Genomic DNA, 16,237 nt, shown 5'->3' with positions numbered 1-16,237 from the left:
GCAGTGTGCATCGCTTGGGTCTGTTTCATCATGTGCTGAATTCCTTGTCCTTTAGATACACAGGTGCTCCAGTTATACCCCATGCAGCACGGTCCCCAGGGATGAAGGTACATATACTTAAATCCAGGACAGCTTCTGATGGATCAGCCAGGTTGATGGCAGGCTCTGCTAGGTAATAAAAGGGGGAAGGGGCTCACACTAGAGCATGCGCTGCTGAAGCCAGTTTGCATCTGGTCCTTGCAAATACTGCTCAGAATCTGTTAGCTGGAAGGCTGTGACTGAAGGAGGCCTCGGTGTTAATGGTCGTGATATGTGCCCCAGGCTTACTTTGCCTTTACTCCCCTTCCTTTCACCAACTTAAAGCTCCAATTTATGCTTCCACTTCCCTTTACAACATAATCCTCACTCCCTGAAATTTACACCTACATTCCAGACTCCACATGATAGCGTATTCATAATGCCACCCTTGAAAAGGCTTTTATGATCTTAAATTTTATACTTCTCAACATTTTTTACCACTTTCAGCATATACATTCTTAATATCTCAACCAAGGGGAGCAGATTAAAAAGAAAAATACCATAAAATAATTCAGTGAAGACCTAATAAAAGATGCAATCAATCAAGTGAGTGACAGTAGCAGTTTCTTTTAACATCAAATCTAATGGTTTCTTTTTCTAGTACAAAAGTGCTCCATTAACAGTGTGAGTCTTTTATTTAGGTAATTCACACGAGTGGTTGCCAGATGTAGTTTATTTTCAGGAGGGCACACTTATAGAAGTGGCACACTGAGCCGAGACAGAGTTATCTCCATCTAACGTACTCTCTGATGACCTTTCAGAGTGAAAATAGCAGTGAAATCCTAAAACCAAAACCCTCAAAATCAGATCCAAGTAGCACTTCACATTTGAAATGATGGTTGGATATCAGGGCTGGTCTATAGAGAATTGTGGAGTGATTCTTTGCCTCACCGTCTAGCCTTAATGCACAGCTGTGGCTGATTTGCCAGGGCCTCCGCCTGCACTGCCACAGCCACCTGCACCAGCAGCCAGGCTTGCTCAGGCTTCTTCACTGTTCAGAATCCCTCTCTTCAATCAAAACTCACCTGTTTGAGTCCATTTCCCCTAAATGCTTCTTTTCTGTGAGCTACTCCAATCAATATACGTTCACTAATATATTCACTTGGTAAGGTGATTGATGAGTGTCTACTCTGAGTGTCCATTAGTAAAGAAACCTTTTGAAGTCGATGCCTTTAACCCAGAGAAGTGGCTGCAATGATGTTAAGTAGAAGGTGAAGTAAACTGGCTTGGTTTCAGAGAGACTTGGCTTGGAATCCGGGCTGGTGGTGCATGACCTAGCGCCTTTGGACATGTTAACTGTGTCCTGAAGACTTAGGTCCTGTTTTGATGGCAGTGTGGATGATAGTGCCAATATTGTATTTCTTCTTTCAAAGCTACATGTGGAGTGACTATTTTTAGTGATTAAATGAGAAGAGGTAGATTGAAATACTTGATGTAACATCCACCTAAGAGAAATTTCCCTAAAAAAAATGATCAAAAAAGATGGTGCAAATTTCTGGGAAGATGGTTTTTGAGTTGCATAACTTTTGTTCTCTTTCAAACCTATCATAAGTTAGCTGCTTACTCCACTGACCAAAGTAGGGGAAGTAGGGCTGGCTTTGGGTGACAGAGATCTGAAGTGCTTCAGAAGATGGTGAAGGACATTGAGATCTGACTGTAGTGAAATGCAGCAGAATATCCTACTCCAGCAAAAGTCTATCTAGAGTTGACAAGATAGGCAAATGCCTAAAATTAAAGATGACTTCTTATCAGTGGATAAATGAATGGCTTCTTAGGTTAATAACTTTGGGGACATGAAGATTTAGGGATAGCAATTCTTTTCTAGGTGTAAGGCTACTGTATTTTTTTTTTTTTTTGAATTTTACTTTTTAATTTAAAGTAGGGTTTAAGTCTTGGGTATATCATTTAATAATTACATGCCCTAAGAAAAACTATTTAAACTTCTTATGTCCTAATTTCTGTATTTGTAAAGTATTTGGGATGTAGCATGTAATCCCTACGATTGTTTCCAGGTCTAGAATTGGCTGCAAACTGTGTTCTCATAACTTCCTTAAACATCTCATCAAAAAGGCTGCAATTGCACATCTTATATTTCTAACAGAGCTTGATCATACCCATGTAAGCCCTTCAACTTCTTCCTACATTTCTTTTGGCTGACTTTTCTCCCATTTTCCTTTCTTTACCTTCTCTCATTCTCTCTCTTAAATCTCTTGCATTGGACAGGTCAAGCTATGAATAGAATTTATTTTATAGAGGACTTGCTAGGCAATCACATCCTTGAAGGATTCAAAACACTGCTTTGTTAGTATAAAGACACAGAGAAGAGTAATTTAGACAAATGAGTGGGATGGATTACAAGAATGGGAAGGAAGGGGTTCTTTTTTTTTTTTTTTTTAAAGATTTTATTTACTTATTCATGAGAGACAGAGAGAGAGAAAGAGCCAGAGACAGAGGCAGAGGGAGAAGCAGGCCGCATGCAGGGAGCCCCATGTGGGGCTGGATCCTGGGTCTCCAGGATCACACCCTGGGCCAAAGGCAGGCGCCAAACTGCTAAGCCACCCAGGCATCCTGGAAGGAAGGGTTTCTAAACAATCAACAATCCTAGGATAAGGACAAAATATCATTGTCCTGAAGATAAGCAGAAGGAGGAAAAACAGAGCAAAGCTATGTGGCTTATTCAATAGGACATAAGAGTAAGGGCTAATATTTACTGAATTTTCACCATGTAGAAGGAACTGGCTTAAATTTCTTACTAAATCCTTAGAAGAAGATACCTTTAATAATCTGACAAGGAGGGTACCGGGTGGTTCAGTTGGTTAAGTGTCTGTCTTTGGCTCAGGTCATGATCCCAGGGTCCTGGGATCAAGCCTTGCATCGAGCTCCCTGCTCAACGGGGAGTCCGCCTCTCTCTCTCTCTCTCTCTACCTCCCCACTCTGCTCATGCTCTGTGTCTCAAATAAATAAATAAAATCTAAAAATAAAAAATATAATTTGACAAAGATGAGGAAACTGAGGTCCAGAAAATATAAATTTATTACCCAAATTGACTCAGTAAAGGAGTGGCATAGTTGGCAAATAGAGTTAAGTCATTTGCATCCAAAAGCCAGTGAGGTTCACCACTACAGTCTACAGTTTTCTAGCACCTGAAGATATGAATTTGGACAGAAATGAAGTATGGACCCTACATGGTGTTCATCTGAATGTGACAGACAGGTGCTGAGCATATCAAGAAGAAGCCAAGTTGAGTCAGATTAGAAAGGCTATTACTAAATATGCCTTGGGTCAGGGTGGAGAGATGGGAATGAGGGAGATTGCTTTATCCTTTAGAATAAAGCAGGAACATAGGATATTCTATATTAACATCCACAGGTTTTCTGAGACTAGTCACAAATAGCATGGAGAAACATAAGGTAAAACACACTTTTAAAATGAGAAAGTGTGTATGTGTGTGTGTATTTGCTGAAGTGTTATTTGGATGACTCACTGAAAAGGTAGGTTAATGCATTCACTGAATTTTTCAGTTGTTTTAAGAATAATCTGCTCTCTTGCCTTATGCCAGACTAAAAGGGCTTTCTAAACAGTCGCATAAAAAAATAAAATAAAATATACCAAACGGTGTTGTCCTTGAACCTTTCTTCATACACTTATTTAAAATTAATATACTTGAATCGAATAATCCACCTATCTGTGGCACCTGGTGGCTTAGAGCTATATATAATACATATTAATAAACTAGGAGAATGTGGTTCCTGCCACACTCGTTTTGTTTTCGTTCTTCTGACGGGGCTCTTGCTGTCAGAGGCTTCTTCTCAGATAATGAAAGGCAACACAAGACATACACATTCATTCCTTCTTCCCCTCAATCCTCTGTCCTGTCATCTGTGAGCAACAGAACCTTCCATTAGTGTTCATTTTAATAAGCCAATTTCTTTGGGTTTATAGTGACAACTTTTAAATTAGTGGGGATCCATGTCAGTTTTTCAAAGGGGGTATCTACATGTTACTCTTTCACAATTAGGTTTTGGTTTAGCAAGGTCTTTACTAATTTTAAGAGAATGCAGCGGGGTGCTTTTTCTCTGCCTCCTTATTTTGGTAATGTCTGGTTGTTAACGGAATGATATTTTTAAAAGGACACACTTAGAAAAATGTCAATAATACCAACAAAGAGCTGATTCCTCTGGAACTTATGCATAGATTACCTCTCTCATCATAGTTCTGCCCTGTAGGTATGTCCTATTTCTGTGATTTATGGATGCATATCAAGAAGACTTCATAAAGTTGTATATGTGTGTGTGTGTGTGTGTTTAGGATTCATGTTTTCATTTTTCACTCCATTTCAATAGTTTAGCACTGTTTGGAAATTTAAAAATAAAGCTTGGTATTAAGTTTAGGCAAAAGTTGCAGGGCAAAACAAAAGGGCAGGGCGAAATTTGGGAAAAAATGGCTTTGGTTAATGAAGAAAATCCATTTTCAACTGGGGACTCAATAAGAAGATAAGTCAAACCAAGGCTGTTTGCTGGGATACTTCTGACCATCTAAGTTCTTTCTGGAGATTTGATGGTAGTTAGTGGGAGTGCTGACATTTGGTTTTGTCCTCTTCAGTCAGTGTGGCATTTTGATGTCCCAAAATTCTTCTGAAGCATTTGACCATCAATATAATTATACCACACATACTGTTATTGGTGGACCCTCCAATGGCTTTGTCCACAACCCCCACATCTTGTGTGGAAGGCTTTTGAGTTAGATGCTGAGACTGAACAGAGGGGATGGTATATATCACTGTAAGCCTTCTTTCTGAGAGGTCAGCTATAGAGAGTAAAAGCAAGCTATCTGGTCTAACAAATAGAGCCAAAATCTAAAAATCTCAGAAGGGTTATTTCTTTTTCATATTAACAATCCAAGTAGGTGTTCCTAATTTTATACTTCTTTTAGAATCATTCCATAAAACCAACTTCATGTGTAACTCCTTGTTGAGAAAGATAAACTATATTAAAATAAATGATTTCCCTAGGAATGGGCACTTAAGAATTGGAAGGGATCTCACAGATCTTCCTGACCTGGAGGAGCAAAGAGTCAGTGTTACTAAAAAAACAAATCGTGGCTGCCAATTGAAGAATCATTCTGAGATCAGAGTGAATTTTCTATTGGTTTCTAAGTTAACATTTTCATACTTGGAATATAATCTTTATTACTGTGGTAATTGTTGAAAATGAGTGAAAAAGCGTGTGTGTGTTGGTATTTAGCTAGATGAGTGATATTCCTGTATCTCAGTGTCGTGGAGATGTCCAACTGTTGAAAAGATTTTGTCAATGAAATTATTTCTTATTGAGGTCCCAATCTTCTGGGCCCTTCTTTGGTTCCTCTTGGCTGTATAACTTAGAGGAAGTAGAAAGGATTATGTTTTGTCAGGAAAGAAAGCCAGCATAACATTTCAACTCCATGCTAACAAGTTATACTTTGACAGTATCATTCAGCCTTCACTGTGAACTCTAATTAACTCAAACTTCACTGAAATCTGACTTCTCTTATTTGGCGCTTGTTTATGGCTAATTATTTTGCTCCCCTGACCTATACTGTTGAAATATCAAATGCATATTTGTAGGTAATATTGGCAACTTTTCTTCTTTCATGACTGTTAATAGTTTTTCCCATGATAAGAAGCCACATGTTGATATTCTTAAAGAAAGCTATCATTTCCTCAAAAGAAGGGCTGAGTGTTATTACAGAATCTGACTAAAAACTTTGGCAGGAAACAGTGTGTGAAAAACAGAAAACAAAAACACCACATCTCCACCAGGGGCTTTCACACTGCTCCCACAGAGCTACTGACCTCCTCCTGAAACTGATCAATTTTATCTGTAAAATAGGTAAAAAATGTATCCTTTCAAGATAAACTCTGAGCTGTTCCTGAGTTAAAAAAGCAACAAGAAGATACAAGTAAGGCTTGTATTTGAAGGGACAGAAACACATGTGATAGTATCCAGTGACAAAGCTAGACTCCAACACAGGTTGAATGCCAATGTTTGACCTGCTGAAAAAGCACTTACTGTTGTTGTCTATATAAAGAGAGTTTATGTTTACAGGGCAATCTGGCAAGCGGAATCTTTTCCCTCTATAATCCTATCAACATCTCTGTGGCAGTAAATAATTCAAGTCAACAAATATTTATTGAACAACTATTATAAGCAAATCACTGTGTAACATTCTCGAAGGTTTAAGAAAATAAGCACAACATAAACCCTGGATATAAAAGAGTTAGACATTTAACAAGAACGAGACAGGTAAGCAAACAACAGTATAACAAGGCATAATGTCATTTGGTTCTATACAAGTATAAACTGATGGAATTGAAAGGGATTAGCAAAAAATGTTTTATACGGTTAATTAAACACCAACTCCAAAAGGGCAAAGGCTGTGTTTTATGATCTGTTTAACATTAAACACTCAACACAGATGACATATTTCATAGGTTTTTCAAATCACTGGGGTTGTATCCATTGGATATTCATTAGCAACTGTTATACCAAGAAATCCCTGGAAAAGAAAAAGATTTCATATAAAAAGATGAATTTGCCTCAGTGAAGATTATCTCTGGTCATTTATTTTCCACATGTAGTTCTAAGGCACTTTTAGATACTTAAAATATCTTTAAGGGATTATAAGAGAGTCATTTAGGGAACTTGATGATGTCCTTATGAAGATTACAGTGAACTGAATTCCAGATACAAATGTGGAGTCAAATTAGAATTCTTGGGTCCTTTGAAATGGTAATATCCCCAGAATTGAGTGGGTCTTTAAGAAGTGGCAAGAATTGGGTATTTGCATCCCAACATTAGCCTCATTGCAGTTAGAGATGCTAGTGCATGAGGATCCAAAGAATCTTTGCCATGCCTTTGGAGCCATGGATACTTGGGTTACTTCTATTTTTCCGTTATTTTCGTGTTTCTTCCCCATGTAATTTTGTATTTTTAGTTCTTCTGAATGAATCGTTAGATTTCTACTATATATACATGCCTCGGGGGATTTATGAAATATCCAGAAGGGGTGGGTGGAGGCTCTAGTACTGCAGTTCTGAGGCTGTAAGTTATTTGAGTGCCCAAACTGGACTTTATATTGTATTAACATGCTCAACAGCATCATTCAATAAATATTCATGTTGACTCAAAATGTCAAAGGTAGGGGCACTTCTGCTTTATGTATCAAGTCTAAGGAATGACAACACTTTGCTCCAGTTTTTAATTGAAGTTTTTATTCATTTATTTATATTTTTATGGTCAAACAGCCAGTAGATGTTATGCCTCTGAAGGAATCACTGTGTTGCATTAGACAAACTCTGGAATATGTGAGTCTATTTTCCTCACACACTATGTCCTACCAACCTAGTGAGAAAAGGAGACAGGGCAAAGCTATATAATATGGCATTGAATTCAAATTATAGAATTCAAACTTAAAATATTAAAATATATGTGGGGCTGAATCAGGCTGTGCTTATAGCTTGCTAATAAATCACATTTTCCACTTGCTGCTCTGATTTTAAGAACTAGCAATTGGAAACTAGAGGCATAAAAAGAATAGGCTTGGAATGAATTTTAAGGAATACTCGAGTTCATTTTTCTGTTGTTGGCAGATTTTGGCTGGACTCTTCTTTAGAGGGGAGAGTCTCTCCCATTTGAAAATACCTGCTGGGAAGGAAATGCTAACATTCCCTATAATGCCATTATGATCCATGGAAACAACTTGTTTCCTTCAAAAATAAATGGTTTTCTCAGTTTTTTTGTTTCTGGCAATGCCCATTTCAGGAATAATAAATTCCAGTATAAGTGCCACTTTTTAAAAAGATTTTAGAAGACTATATTAGATGGAGAGAACTATGTATTCAATAGTGAAGAAAAAGTTTTTCTTGCAGATCGGGGTTAATTCTAATAAGAAAATAGAAAGTCCATTACTAAAACCTTTGCATTAAAGCTCACTTCCTCTTGAGTGAACCTGAAGGATGTTCTTGCATATCAATGTTGTACCAAAGGCTTTCATTATCTCTGTGGTTTTGTTTATTCAAATGTTTTCCCCACATGTGATTTCTTCATGTATAAACTAAATAAATGCAAATACATGTCTTTTACAAAGTTTATAGATATTTTTTAAACGAAGGTGCCCTTCAGTGCAACAGGCCTATTTGGGGAATGTCTAAAGATGGGTTTACTTTCATTAATGTCTTTTTATTTTACTTTTAATCAGAAATGGCAATGTGCAGATCAAATACAAACAAAAATCTCTCCTTTTTGATATTAGTCAAGGGCTCTTTCTCTTCTAGTGTTCCAGGTAGCTAGCTAATTGTTCTCAACACAGCGGGACTTAGGCCTATATGCGGAAAGGGTTAGAATCACCCCATACTGGTGACCCAGGAAAACTGCCTGAGTTAAGCAGAGAAAAGAATTGTTATTTGGTTACTTGGTTGTATAATTTAAATCATTAACCACATAAGCACGGCAATGTGCTGTGACTAAAAAGCAAATAATAACTCACCCCTGTCAAAAAAATGTAGATTTTTTTTTAAGCTGTGAAATTAACTATCAATTCATATGCAATCCCAGATAAAAAATGGTGGTAAACCAGATGCACTGGTGCATGAGAATGGAAGTAATTGTTTGTGGTTTTCATGAGAAGATTGCCAGTTTGCAGCATTTAAATTACACACAAACTGCTTTTTACATCTCTAATTGTAGCTCTGTTGTTTTCAGGGAGGGTTGAATTGACATTGACAAACATAGACTTAGAAAGAATACAAAGACATGAAAACAGCACTAAATTTGCCCCAAAAATGATTCAGTGAATAATGCTGCAGTGTTCTATTTATTCCTTGATATGCCAGGATTTCCTTTCTTCCCCTAAGGAGCAATGCTGACTTTGGTAAGTTAATGAGAAGTAGTAACTGCAGGGATGTTGAGTAAATCAAGCTCAGGACTTTGGTGAATTCTTGTATGCCTGCTCTTTTTTTTTTTTCTTTTTTTTTTTTTTTAAGAATTACTTAAATTTAATGCAATCCTTCACCTGCTCTTTTTCTTTGACTCTTCAAATTCTCCATTTACTTTTAGAATTTAATTCACCAGTACCAGCTTTCCTCCATTCAAATCCTACTATAGTAACATTTCAGCTCTGGGGAAGGGTAAAAACGGGGTTCTATTAATATTCTACTCATCGCTTTTTGCTTTAATCTCTGACTTTTCTGTAAAATAAGGCCACTAACCTCTTGAGCCTAACGAATGAAAAGCTGGCTTATCGGGGAAACAGAACAATGAAACAAAGAGGTAATTTAGATTTTGAATCTGCAAAGCCAATTGAGTGTGTGGTGTTAATTCTAGTGTACAAATAGCAGCAACAACAACAAGAAACAATTTCTAAATCTGCAACTCAGTATTGGTTTATTTTGAAAAATACTTTTTTTTTTTTCTTAAAGGGTCACACTGAGTGAAAAATACAGTGAGGAAGATAAACAAAAGCTTAGCAAGAGGGAATTCAAAGTACATATATTGGGGAAGAGGGCCACATTAAAAGCAGGAAACCTGTGGGAAAAAAAAAAACTCAAAAATCTTCTGCATTTGGGAAATACTACAAAGAAAACTGCCTACATTTTGCTTGGCACAGTCTTTTGAAAGTTCACGCAGGGAGACTAATTAGCGGAAGCCATTTGCGTGTAAGTGCACTTCCAGAAGAGCTGGATCCTGTGCACACTTGTGGAGAGGACTGTGCTGGGGGAAGTCATCCTTTTCCTTTAAAATTCTAAGGTAAGCAAGGAGCCCTTTGTCTCATAATGGCCACAAGCTCCGAAGGAAGTAGAGATGTGGGACCCTGACTTGGCAAGCTGAAACAGCAGTATAAAGATTCACTCAGGTTCAAGAGGAGGGGACACAGATCCCATTTGGTGATGGAGGAATGTCAAGGTCAATTGTAAAAGCATATGGGTTGTGATAAAGATTGTTACAGTCTTCTGTGAAAAATACCTTCTGCAATGGTGGCTTAGTGAATCCAGAGTACTCTAGATCAACAGAGGACGTTGGTAGATTTTAACAGTGCACGATTTCCAAAGAAAGACCAAGAGCTAAAAACTGTTCATGTTTTATAATCAACTTCTTGGCTATTTTGGATAAAGTGCCATTCTCCGGAAATAAAGAGAAACTTTCATCAAAAGTGACTTTCAATTTCACAGACATCTAACTAATTTGTCTTATAATGTAATGGAGATATTACACATTGTCATGATTTATATCTACCAATTTTATCTCAAGATGCTTCGTTATGTTTTTCTACTTTCCCTAGTTTTTCTCATTTAAACTAATACTTAAAAAAATAAACTAATACTTTTTGAGACCTAGGATGGGAGAGTACCCTCAAACTTTTAAGTAAAATTCTTAGGCTATAAAGTGATATTCCTGTTTTATGTGTTTAATTTTAATGTCTGCAGGACGACTACAGAAGTGATTAAATTGTATTATGTCGGAAATTATCTCAACGAAAGGAAAGTAACTATTTTTATCTCTCTCTCTCCTTTTTCTGTTATCAGTCAGGTTTTTAGGCTGTGATCCCTTGTAGTGGGTTCACCAACGTGGATAGCCATTACCTTACTAATAAGAATTCAGGAAACAGGACTTCTCAAGGCATGGTAGGTCAGGGCTCTGGCTCTTCTCTGAGGTGCTCCTAGCTCTGCCTCCCCAGTGTGCTGGCTTTATGCCCAGCCCAGGAGCAGCGTTTCTACTAGGCTACAGCAGTTCTAGGCTTTATATCTACAGGCAACAAGGAAAAGCACAAAGAGATGATTCTTCTGATGTTTTCTTCTTAGGAAAGAAAAACTTTTTCCAGGAAGATCTCTCCCTCATATCTCTTTGACTAGATCTGAGTTCCTCAAACAACTATTGGCAAAAGAATAGGATCAGCTTGATGTGTTTCTATTAAGGAATTTCTAACCCTGATAGCTGGGATAGGGTTTCCTATCAAGAATTGTTTCCTAAATCAAGAATTGGCAAACTATAGCTGTGGGTCAAATTCAAGCTTTTACCTGTTTTTGTAAATAAAGTTTTATTGCCATGCCCATTCATTAACCTATTGTCAGTGGCTGCTTTCACAATAAAATTGTCAGGCAGCTGGGGTGGCTCAGTGGTTTAGCACCGCCTTCAGCCCAGGGCCTGATCCTAGAGACCCAGGATGGAGTCCTGCATCAGGCTCCCGTCATGGAGCCTGCTTCTCCCTCTGCCTATCTCTGCCTCTCTCTCTCTGTGTCTCTCATGAATAAATAAAAATCTTTAAAAAAATAAATAAAAATTGTCAGTTTGAGTAGTCACAGTAGACACCTGCAGAGCAGAAAGTATTCACTAACTGTCCCTGTGTAGAAAAAGTTTGCTAACTCTTATTGTAAATCATAGAACAAAATTGGGTTCTGTCATCAAGGGAAAAGAGAAGATAGGCTATTTGATAGACAAGAGATTCTACTAAATTTCCTACTTAAATTTCCAAAAATTTAAGTTTCATACTCATTTTCACAAACATCATAGACATTATTACATTTATACTGTGACATTTTATACTGATATTTTATGTCGGTGGTTAGTTTATTAAAGTGATTATGCAGCTGTATGTAATTTAAAGGTTTATGCTCTGGATTTCAGGACATAATCTACTATAATAGGTTAAGATTGTACTTTTTCCCTTTGCTTTATAGCCATTAAGCCCTACTCACTTCTAATCTATTTGGTCCAAATGTACACAATGAAGTTATTAGAATGAAACTTCACTAAGGACCTATTCTATTTAAATATTAATATGTTCTTTTCAGATTTATTTATTTATTTATTTATTTATTTATTTATTTATTTATTGTAGGGTCCGCACCCAGTGTGGAGCCCAGTGTGGGCATTGAACTCATGACCTGGAGATCAAAACCTGAGCTGAGATCAAGAGTTGGACACCTAACTGATTGAGCCACTCAAGTGCCCCTTTCAGATTTTATTTTGAAAGCAGTTATAGGTTTACAATATAACTGAGAGGAAGTTAGAGATATCCCACATACCCCCTGATCCTGTCCCCATTATCAACCTCACACACCAGAATAGTACATTTTTAATTGAAGGTTAACCTACATTGCTATGATCATCCAAAGTCCATAGTTTGCCTAAGAGCTCACTCACTTTTGGTGTTGTGCACTCAATGGTTTGGACAAGTATATAATGACATATCTCCATCATTATCATATCATACAGAGTATCTTCATAGTCCTAAAAACCCTCCTTGCTCTGCCTATTCATCCCCCGCTCAGTAACAGAAAAATAAAGTTCTCTTTCTGTTACTGATTTTACTTCCTTTGAATTCTGAGGACAGATATATAATTTCTGTTTTTTTTTAAATTTAAGTCGTGTTTTATGGCGCAGACTGGGTTAATGTGCTTTTTATATTTTCTCTCAGGTCAATTTCTACCTAAGCAGAGAGTAATGCAGATAAGTTATAGCTATTTCCTGAGAAAACATGGGGACCTGGGGGTCCCTGGTGTCCACTGTTGGGGTGTGTGAGTGGCAGGGGCATTGACTTAGGCATATGTTCTAATTTGAACTTTTTAGCATAAAGAATGTGAAACCTACCTTCTATCCAAGAATGAACTGGCTATAAGTAATCTAGAAAACTTATTAGGTAATATTCCCTTGAACACATTGGTCTAAAAGTTTGATTATAAGAAACAATGTTAGCTGCTGGAAGATAATGCAGTCTAGTTATATATTCCCCAGTAATCAAAATATTTAAAATTGCATTCATCACTCGAGTTTGGAATATCTGAGAACTATATGCCTGGGTCATAGTATTTTGACTTTTCTTAGAGTTGTTGTTACCAAAGAATTCTTTGGCATTATGCCTACCTTTGGTACCAACAAAGGCTGTAAGAGACATAGCCATGTGCAAATCTCTATATCACAAACTGTAGGGATGTTGTTGAAAATAATGGCAACTCTATCACTCTTACAGCTTATGAATTTCAGCATGAAATTCATCATGAAAAGGGTATCTCTCCTCAGTAACTAGAATGTTTTAAAATGTATGGTTAATGAGAAATTTTTTTTTGGTATCCTATTTTCAAATATAATTATATATAGATTCAAGTAAAATATGTCAGACCAACAGAGGAGGACCTCTGTTTGAAACAGAGGTAGCAGCTGAATACACCTACTCACTGTCCTTGCAGCCCTGAGACCGCTTTGAGGGACATCTCAGGTTCTGATGAGCTAGACTGGAATCAACCCACTGACCTATTGCATTTTCCCTTAGCTTCACACACCAAGAAGCCTAGAGTCAAATTTGTAGTCCAGCTTTAAGTTGTCTAACTTACACTGCTTGACCTGGTGATTCCAACCCCGCTATACCTTTCCTCTGAAATCTATACCCTTGCCAACAACAGCAACAATATTTTATTGTGTAAGAAAAACATTTATTTCTAGAAAATGCTTCCAGTTGTTTTTAGAAATGGTAAAGGCATAATTTGATAATTATAAATATTTCTAGGTTTGTGACCAAAAATTTTACCAACAATCTATAATAAGCTTGTTATATAATTGTTTTATGCAGCATAATAAGCCTGTCACATTCTTCCTGTAATATTCTAAGCTACAAGTAAACACACAGATTAACATCTATATTTAAAAGACGTTTGCTGGCCTCCCTTGTCACCTGAAGACACAGCTGATAAAAGGTGAGAATTGTAGGTGGAGGCTGTACCTTATAAAACTTGTTCCTGTTTCTTGCATGGGGTTTTTTTCTTTTCACCTTTGAGATTCAAAAATTGTATTCATTCTAGCTCCCTTCATTCTCCTGAAGCTAGCTGAAATCCTAGCTGGTAACATGCTCCACCATTTCCTCTATTAGCTTTTATCACAACAGAGCAGCAGACCTTTCAAGGGACTTTCTCACAACCTCTCTGGGAGTTGGGATTTTGCTCTGGCTCTTACAAACTCTCAACTTTTGTGAAAGCATTCAGAACCTGTAACATGCAAACCAGCAGACACAAAGTCTGACACTCTTCTATGTGGCATTTATATAATGCTTACATCTGTAAAAACCCTGGTTTCTTTGGAATCAATTGAAAATATGAAATATTTTTAAAGATTTTTTTGTGTGTGTGGAAAAGTGATATGCAGATATCTCAACAAATCCGACTGTCTTTGGTATAGATATGGGCGAACCTCAGATAAAGTGTTTGAGTGATAGTTAGAAAGGGAAATAAAATGTGTGTGGGGGTGGGTGCTACCTCACTGGCATCCTTTCCTTCTGTGAGATACCCTCTTTTAGCTTTAAAACCAGGCATTCCATTGTGGGTTCAGCAATGGTTTCCATGTGTTGGTAGCATTACCTCCCCTTCGGCTTCTAGTCCAGGTGGTTGAAACATCTCTGGGTGTGTAAATGAAATAATGAAAATAGGCTCTTCATTCTTAGATTTGATATTCTCTCTAATAGAATGACTGTATTCACAGAGTGACAGTTAATAGATTGAACCTGGACAGATAGATAATATGAAGGATAATAGAATCCAGATCACTTTCATTTCAACATACTCTCAGAATAGCTTCACTATTTGAATAGAAAATAGTGGTGGGATTAGCTGCTTTAAATGGGGACAGTGAAAAACCAGAAAAAAAGTATCTAAAGGACAGAGTTTAGGATGAGGAAAATATTATCAAGAAATACTATATGAGAAAGAGGAGAAAGAACTAAGCATATTTACCAAGAGAACAGGTGAAGTAGATATGTATATTTGCTCTGTGTGTGTGTGTGTGTGTGTGTATGGGTGTGTGTAGTATGTATTGATATGCAGGGTTGACGGAGAGAGAATATTGAGGGCTATTATATAGAATTAGAAAAGATTAGATACAAACCCTGTTTGTGGTTTCATAGGTTGCACTATATATAAGGAGTTTTTTTTTTAGCAATTAGTTGATAACAAATCACTGCTTGGAAAGGCATGATTTTCTGTCATTGGATTTCAGTCAGTGGCAATTTTCTCATATTGGTTAGACCTGTTTTAGAGGTGCTGTGGAAGGCATCCTGCATGCAGGTTGGCTTAGAGAGCTTAAGCTAAAAGTCCCTCCAAATCTGAGCCAACATAATTCTCTAACTTTGCTGTAGACTGACACTCCCTGATTTCACTTGGCCAGAGTCGGGCAGGTTCTAAAATAGGTATGACAGTGTTGCTCTGCCTAGTGTGTTCTTAGACATTGTTATAAAATTGTGACTTTTCTTTGACTTCTTGGTGGTCGGGGGCGGCCGGGGGCGGCCGGGGGGGGGGGGGGTATTGAGACAGCCTAAAGCTTCTTTCTTTCACTAGAAAAGAGCTGAACACTCCTACTTGTGGTACCTCTTTCAGGATGGCAGGTCATGGTGTTCTTTCTGTGCCTATTCTTGCATTAGCCCACTTTTTCTTATCATGGGCTTCACAGCAGCTTCTTTGGTTCTGTAGGGAATTGACTATTTCCATATTCATCTAAGTTACTTCCCCTGAAATTGTTAAGGAGATAGATAAAACAAGATCTGATACATTCTGAATGTGGTTATTATTATCATTTGCTCAGAAAGGGTAGAAATTTCCTTCTCTCTCTTATAATTTATTAAGTCACACCTTGCTGCCTCATTGCCTGTTTCCTAAGGAATATATGCCTAAGGGCGCACTCCAGGCAAATGTTTACTGTCATTTAAGACATCCCACCCTGTGGATTAGTCTAGCTCCAAGATGGTACACTCAAATTAGGATAATTCAAGGATGGTTTAATTAAGATACTGTTTGTGAAGGTGGAGGAATCGTGTAAGGAAAGCACAAGGGATACTGTACTACTCGGGGATTATTATAATGGATCTAGGCCTGAAGGGAGGAGGGAGGAGGCAGTTACCACCAGCTGCAAGGAAAGTGTCATGTAGAGGTAGCTGTCCTGAGAGGAGCTTTGACCTTAGGTTGAAGTTAACATTCAGTCTGAGACAAGAATACCTGACTCAGTGATCCGATTGGTCTTTCTTCTTTGCTGTAGGAGCTTGACCTCCCCTCCACACCCATTTTATATATTGTAGTCTCTGAATCTACAAGTAGAATTTACATCTAATGAAAACTCTTTCGCTTCTTCCATATGCTAGCCCTCAACAT

The sequence above is a fragment of the Canis lupus genome, chromosome 19 (genome assembly GCF_011100685.1).
Source record: "Canis lupus familiaris isolate Mischka breed German Shepherd chromosome 19, alternate assembly UU_Cfam_GSD_1.0, whole genome shotgun sequence".
Lineage (NCBI taxonomy): Eukaryota > Metazoa > Chordata > Mammalia > Carnivora > Canidae > Canis > Canis lupus.
This window is presented reverse-complemented; position numbering follows the sequence as displayed.